The 7,939-nt window shown below is 50.3% G+C and overlaps 2 long non-coding RNA genes across 2 annotated transcripts; one reads left to right on the forward strand and one right to left on the reverse strand.

Annotated features, from left to right (window-relative positions):
* The first annotated feature begins 921 nt into the window (after positions 1-921).
* LOC101757266 lies at positions 922-2,278 on the forward strand. The gene is made up of 2 exons (XR_214925.3): positions 922-1,455; positions 1,821-2,278. It is a non-coding gene; the product is annotated as an uncharacterized LOC101757266 (long non-coding RNA).
* Positions 1,801-4,644, reverse strand: LOC111256623. Its single transcript, XR_002676710.1, has 3 exons — positions 4,021-4,644; positions 2,024-2,924; positions 1,801-1,934 (listed from the first exon to the last, which is right to left on the reverse strand). It is a non-coding gene; the product is annotated as an uncharacterized LOC111256623 (long non-coding RNA).
* Positions 4,645-7,939: the final 3,295 nt, after the last annotated feature.

Here is a 7,939-nt window from a genome sequence, read left to right on the forward strand (position 1 = left end):
GCCAGCACACTCACATGCAAGTAGGTCCTCTCCGGATCGGGCGTTGCCATCGTCTCTGGTGACACATGTTGGAGAGGAGTCACCCGTGCGCCATTTACCTCCGGCTCCGGCGATTGCGGCATCAGCAGTACAGGGAACACCTCCGGTGTGGTCGTTGAAGTTGCGCCATCCATGGAATCGGATTGTGCAGGAGCGAGACCCAACCTGCTGATGCAACTTCAACCTGCAGGAAGACCTCCGGATTCTTGCAGGCACAGGAGATGGACTCACCATTAGCGACAGCAATTAATTGTCGATTGATTTCCCTGCTGCCGTAATTGGTGCCACGGTCACAAATTCATCCGAGCACCTCGCGCTGATTGAGTGAAGCCAATCAATGTCGTAATGGAGTTACCCTGTCGACCGTGTTCCGTTCAACAGCAGCGGCTCGGGGAAGTCGGCTCCAACCCACCGGCGGCCTCCCGCACGAACGCGGCAGGAGTGCCAGCGGCGTGATCTCTACTGGCGACTGCTTGCGCGGGCCTGCACGGGAAACGTGATGTGGTGGGACTGCATGGCACATTGGGTGGCGGAGGATGGCCAAGGACGCCGGATCTGAGCAGGAGGTGGCGGCGGCCAGGGTGCTGTGGCGGCGGACAGGAGAAATCTGACGTTTACTGGTTTGCTAGCTCAATCAGCAAACCAGCTCGTTCAATCCTGGCTCGTTCAATCCTGTCCAGATCGTTTAATTTACTGGCTCGTTCAATGGCTCGCACGAACAGCTCGTTTACTGGCTCGCGTGATACTAGCTTCCTGGTCTCGCGCGAACGACCAGACGTGGGCGGGATGGCCAATCGCCACATGCCACGTGCACTGGCTACAGAATATCCCCTCCGTGCGCTCGACTGGCGCGTCCGTTTTTTTTTTTCCTCCGCGCGCCGGGCGTCCCCACCCTCGCGACGCTCGTCCGCACCGCACTCACCCGCCGCGCGTGACGCCGCGCGGTGGCCAGCCTCCCGATTCGCAAAGCCTCCCTCAGCCTCCCGATTCGAAAAGCCTCCGCCTCCCTTCCACCCTCCGCCGCCGCGCGCCAACCCCTACGAGCTCCAGCGCCAGCTCGTCGCCGCCGCCTCCGCCGCCGACTCCGCATCTGGCGTCCAGTCCTCCTTCTCCATCCGTCGAGGACGGATGCGCCAACATCCGCGGCGGCCTAGACGAGGCCGATGCCACAGGAACGCGGTCGCCAGCGTCATCCTCTTCTCGGACGGCCAGGACAACAGCAGCGGTGGCGGCGGCTTCTTCCACGGCCCTCGTAGCTTGTTGGACGCGGCAGAGATTCGGCCGAGGCGAAGTCTGATGTGGCGGCCGGCGCTCTGGACACGGCAGCGGGAACCACGATTCGGCGGCCGGTGGGGCTAGACGAGGCAGCGGTGAGCTCGATTCGGACATGGCGGAGCTCGATTCGGAGGCAACGAGGTTCGATGGGTCCACCCGCGTCGGCGGTCGGCCCTTCTTATTGCTTTTTTTTTTCCGGCCGCGTTGATGATTTTTTGTTTCCGCATGCTGTTTTTGATTCTTTCTGCCCGCAACAGAGGTCATCGCACGACCCTGTTTTTGTTGTCGCTCCAGCCAAGCAATTGATGAAGCTACAATTAGATATGAAAATGTGCAAAATAAAAGTTTTATGACTTGTGATTCATCTCGAATTTAATCACAAAAATTGAGTACAACTTGATATTCCATTAACCGTGTATAAACTGGCTACATGATCACGTTTATAAAACTAGCACATTGCTTTTTCATTGACTATTTTGTATACTCTGCTACTTCGCTTTTCTCAGGAACCCACGTCAAGATGGCCGTCCGGTTCTGCTGATCCGTGTCATTTTTTAGTTCGCTGGACTGCCTGGTATCACTATCAACCATCGCTGATACTTCCTCAAATGCTGCAGACACTGAGCCAAAAAAAAAGCAAGAAAAGGAAAATCACTAAAAGAATCTGGAACTCTATGGCAACAGCAATCAGAATATTGAAAATCTTCACCCTTGAATGGCCATGGATCAATGGCAAGCACGATCAGCAAGAGTACTCCAACGCAGCTGTGGGCCAGCATGGCAGGCGCCAGTGACAAAGATATAGTATAGTAGCAGGGAGAGATTTTGCAGTTCTGTAAGCCAATAGAGTATAGCTAGTTCTTGTGCAGGTGCTTATAATTGTCAAAATGCAATTGTAAAAAGATACTGAAAATGGTACCATTTGGTACAATGTTATATAGTCAATGGATGCTTGTGCTGACAATGTATGCTTGTTCTTGGCTTGTATGTGGTTCAGGGTTTCAGCCATAAAAAATTTGAAACATTTGGTTCTAGTGGCGAACAATAACTCATAAATTGACAGCCATCTCACAATCCATAAATTGAGCATCGGGGAGCTCACTGCTCACTCATATTTAACCCTGAGGCAGAATCTTAGAAATAAATTGAAACATTTCAAACTGATTCATATTGAGATCACAGCTAAGAAATTAAAATGAGTTCACAGCATGAGTTCACCGAATGCTGTGATTGGCGGAATCAGCTGCGATTGTCAGTCAAACGAATGCTGGATTGAAGATAAGGGCATGCGGGCGAGCTGCGGACAACTGACGGCGGTGGAGGCCCTCTCCGCCAGTGGGTGGGAGCATCGAATCTACATACAGAGAGCAGATGGCTTCACATTACTGCGATTGCAAAATGGCTCGATTAAGAAGAGGTTGTTCAACAGTCAGAAGCCCAACTTCTGCTAGAAACCTACAATACAGAAACGACACTTCACTTAATCATTCATCATCAAGAATCACTTCTAATTGCCATGGGAGCAAATGGCTTCACATTACTGCGATTGCAAAATGGCTAGATTAGAAAGAGGTTGTTCAACAGTCACAAGCCCAACTTCTGCTAGAAACCTACAATACAGAAACCACACTTCAATTAATCATTCATCATCAAGAATTACTTCTAATTGCTATGGGATTTAGACATCAGACGTAATACAGCTTAATAAAAGAATTCAGAGTTTGTAAAGAAATTCAAGGACATAACAACCATTAGTTTCATTCAAGGACACAACAACCATCAGTTTCGTTCAAGAACACAAACAAAAGACAGAATTGAAATTTTTCTTGGAGCCTGTAGTTTGGAAGTTGCACTGTCTAGAGTTGACTGTCTAAACTGAATGGCAATGACTATTTCGCCTCTAAAGACAGTGAAAATTGGTCAACTTTGGCTCAAGTTTTCCAAGAATTCTATATGTAAAAGATGGGCAACACCATGCAAAATGGGATCTATGATACATAATCAACAATTTACAGTAGCTCTTGGACAAGACAAAGTCGGTTTGAATATTTGAATTGGACTTCAAAGTTCGGACAGTGGCTGTTTATAAGTTAACTGACGAAACTGAATGGGTTGATCACTAACTGACTGACAAAATTTGTTCGACAAAACAAAGCAGTCATAAATTAGGTGCTTGTGATCTTCTAACCATTGCTTAGTATCAGGGTCTGCACCATAAATTAGGATGTTCTTTAATGAAGCAGTCATATGATTACAGTTCGATAAAATCCCTTACAAATGGAGTAGACTGTAATTCAGCGATTGATATTCCGAAATGCTTAGGTTAGATTACTTCAGATTCATTTGCACATTTTAAGCTGGACTAATTTCAACATGATCCATGGAATTCAGGCCTTGACTGTTAACTATCCAGGAAGCAGGTTCTCTGCGGTCACTTTCACAATCGACAGTAACTCCTATGGCAGTAACTCCTATGAAAGTTATCTGACGAAACTGAATGGGTTGATCAGTAACTGACAGACAAAATTTGTTCAACAAAACAAAGCAGTCATAAATTAGGTGCTTGTGATCTTCTAACCATTGCTTAGTATCAGGGTCTGGTGTTTCAATTCAAAGTGATAGAGTGATCTTTGTCCCTCGATGCAAATCTATAGAATGTTTCATTTCAAAGAAATATTTGTTCACGTGAGCAGAGATTTAACGTACCTGAATGAACTGAAACGGCAGCCCCCCTTCGTTGACAATGATCCCGTTGGCAGCCCGACTCCTCGTCGATGAAGACTGCGACAGCCGCACTCCTCTTCGAGGACGACAGCGGCAGCAGCAATGCTGTGTCTACCACAGTGGCGGCGTCTCCAGCCCTCGTGTCAACGATGGCAACAGCACGCCGGTTGACGGACCAGCGCCAGTTGATGTCCTCCTCTGGGCGTGGCTACCGGCGGAACAACGGTGGCGGGTCCTGCTGGTCGGGGGCCGCAGCGTCGTCCTCGTCTGGGCGTGGCGGCCGGCGAAACAGCTGTGACGGTGTCCTGCTGGTCGGGTTCCTGGCGACTGTCTTTAGATGCGAAAGAGGCAGCAGATGGCGAGTTGTGGCGGAGGCAGCGGGCGAGCACCGGCAAGCGGCTGCGCCTGCAGATGGCGAGTGGAGGCGGAGGCAGCGGGGGAGAAGCTCGAGCAGGCAAGGAGCGAGCACCGACGAACAGCGGGGGCTGCAGATGGCGATTGGCGGCGGCGGCAGCAGATGGCGAGAAGACGCGAGCAGAGAACGGGGAACGGGAAACTGACCGTCCACGACGCGACTCACGTTCAGGAGAAAAACGGGTCAGTAAAATAAAACCAGGGAAGGCACGGTGGGAAAAAAAGCGGCGGGAGGGCTGGGTGCGAAGCTGGTGCGGTGGGTGCGCTCGGATAGGGAATAGCTTATGCCGGGTACCATATACTATATTTTATACACACCGCCTCTTCTGGTTTTTTCTCAACTGGTTTACCATCGGCTTTCCCCCTCACCCCCCTCGGTCAATCCAACCTTTTCGCGAACTAATTCAGATCGTGGCTGGGTCCTCCTGATCCTTCGCCTGTACAATGTAAGATTTAGTAGGCCGGCAGTTCACGAGGGGATTACTCGAGAGATTGATTTGTAGGTGAAGGTGATTGCGAAACTAAGAACTTGAAGGTGATCGCGAGAACACAACGGGACATAAGGATTTTAGACAGGTTCGAACCTTCGGAGAGTAATACCATATGTCCTGTATGTGTGGATTGTATTGTTGGTCTGAGATCCAGTGCCGGAATTCGATGCCCTCGGGAAGCTCCCTTGGCCGCCTTATATAGGCTGACAACCAAGGGTTACAAGTCGGTTTGAATCTAATATACTCGGTAGTTACACGGAAGGTAATCTGAGTCGGACTACAACACACGTTTCGTGATATCCGGACTGATTTGAATCGCTCGGCCTCCTTGGCGTGCACTCCAAGTAACTTCATATCCTCGACCCACACATTCTAGTTGGGTGGGCCCACTTGTCAGGTCCGGCTAGTATCCTGGTCGGTGGGGACCCATGGGGTATCCATATCCCTTAAGCCCCCGAGCGATGTGTAGGCGAATAGAAACTTGAGATCATCACAGCGAAGCTTGAAATGAAGTCGGTTGTGGTTGCGATGACATCATGGTGACGGAGAGGCTGTGCTCAAAGAAAAAGAAAAATCCGAGCGAACACAGAGCCAACGCATAGAGCGAAGTTGAGCGCCAATCTGATGGGTGCAGGCATCCAGTAGGTCAGAGCGAAGGATATGGAGGGTATCGCAAGACGCACTATATAGGAGTAGCCCCTGAGCATTGAAGCGATTAGGATAACCGGTCCAATGGTTAAGGAGAAAAGGTTAATCCCTTAAGCAGATCCTAGTGCCCGAGCACAAGGATAGGCGCAGCCACGGAGGCTGGCCGACCAAAAAGTATATGTCCAAATCTCTGGAGATAAAGACTGGTGCAATGATAAGTAGGCGACAAAGATGGAGATAAAGACTGGTGCAATGATAAGTAGGCGACAAAGATGTATGCTCACGAGAGTACTGCACCGCCTGAGCAGCGTCAAGGTTCCCATCGGTACTTGAATATCAGGGCGATCATCACGTGAATACTGTAGAACCATATTAGTACGAGAAAGCCTTATCATTAACCCTCACGAGCTCACGGTAGCACATTGGATGTTAGCGAGCAGATAGGCTATAAATAGACCAACATTTGGCACGAAGAGCCATGGCTCGAGTAATGGCGCTTGTAGGTTTGAAGCTTATAGTTTTTGATAGGAGTAGCACCCGCTCAAAAGCCTGATGCCAGAAGAATTCTTGTGAGGAGCACCAGGGTGCTCCTTCCCTTTGTAGTCTTTGCGGTGAAGTTAGAAGGTAACGATGCTACAAGAATCCTCGTGAGGAGGTTGTATCGTGAACCCCTCCGCTTTGTCCAGGACACCGCTAGGGAAGTGTGTCTCGCAGCTTTCTTGTATTGTGCTTTTTTCTTTTTCCTACGTTGTAGCTTCTTATTCTGTGAAGTTCAGCTATCCTAGAGCTGTTCACAGTCGCTTGTGATATGTATTGCCAATAATCTTTCCAAGGAATAGAATTGTAGCTGAGTAAAAATATGTCTCTGCATTTGTTTTCAGGAATTTATGGGGCCACAGAGGCGTGCTTTCTTGAATTTGGGTGACTGGTCCCCGTGGTTGAAGACTGGCCATGTCGCGGAGGCAAACCGAGTAAAATTAGGCACCTAGCCCTTGAGGACTAGTGGAGCCATGGAGGCGCACCGACTAGAATTAGACGTTCAGCCCCCGAGGATGAGGGCTGGCGGAGCCGCGGAGGCACACTGTAAAAATCGTAATGAAAAACCCGTAGATTTCATTGCACGCATGCCGCGCTGGTGGAAAATCCTGTAGATTTTGCCCAGCATGTTGCACTGCAGTAACGGTAGACCCACGATTTCCATCCATAAGTTATGTCGTTTTCCCCTTCAAAAGTATGAAGGGTAACGGAGCCGTTTCAATCTTAACTTGAACACTCTAAGCGCCACCGCTTCGAGCCCACTGAGCACTTTGCCGCCGCGCTCACGAACCCTAGGCCGCCACCGCCGCAATCCGCATTCTGCTTGCAGGCACGCTGCCGCCACCACCCGAGCCACTGCACCGTCGTATGCCCAGCAAGACCCTAGTTCTTTTTAGATCTAAATCTCAAGGCGTCGAGCTTGAGGAAGTGGCGCAACCCAATGTCCCGGAGCCTTCTTCAGTCATGATGAAGTCCGTGATGATGCAGGAGCGCATCCAAATCCTCGTCGACCGAGGGCTCCTTGGCCTGTAAGCGCTGCTGGAGTGGAAGCCCACTGCCGGCCAAGAGTTCCCGTTGGAGGACATGGCGGAGACGGTGGTGTTCGCTCCATTCTTCGAGCGTGGATTCGGGATCTTGACAGGGGACTTCTTCCGCGACCTCCTTCATTACTACAAGATTGAACTGGTACACTTGAATCCAAACTCAATCTTGGATATCTCTATTTTCATACATATGTGTGAAGCATGTTTGGGCATCCCCCCACATTTTCATCTGTGGTTCTACCTTTATCAATTGAAACCCGTGATTACTAAGGGGAAAAAAGACCGGGTTATTGGGGGTTGTGGATTCTCGCTGCAGCCTATGAAGGTGCAGGAGTATTTTGATCTGGAATTGAGGGAGTCCAACAAGGGGTGGCATGCCGAGTGGTTCCTCATCGCGAATCGGCATCCCGAGCTGCCGCCACGCACGGGGTACGGGCTAGTGTCTACACCCAAGTGGTCAAATCAGCCCACCTCAGAAGAGCAGGTCCAAGTGGATGAGATACTAGTGAAGATCGCTGACTTGAAGGCACGGGGACTGACAGCTGGGGCCATTAGTATCAACTTATGTCAGAGGGCAACGCAACCAATCAAGTACCAAGTGCATCCATCGTATGAGTACGCTGGGCTAGATGATCCGACCCAGGAGGTCCGTGGTAAGGTGCCCAACTCAGAGGTCATCAATAGGGTGGCCGAGTTCTTCAAGGGTCAGATCAGTAATCGCGACGTCCCCAAAGCTTTCTCGTTGAAGAGGCCATCGCCCACCCCGGT

The sequence above is a fragment of the Setaria italica genome, chromosome III, assembly GCF_000263155.2.
Source record: "Setaria italica strain Yugu1 chromosome III, Setaria_italica_v2.0, whole genome shotgun sequence".
NCBI lineage: Eukaryota > Viridiplantae > Streptophyta > Magnoliopsida > Poales > Poaceae > Setaria > Setaria italica.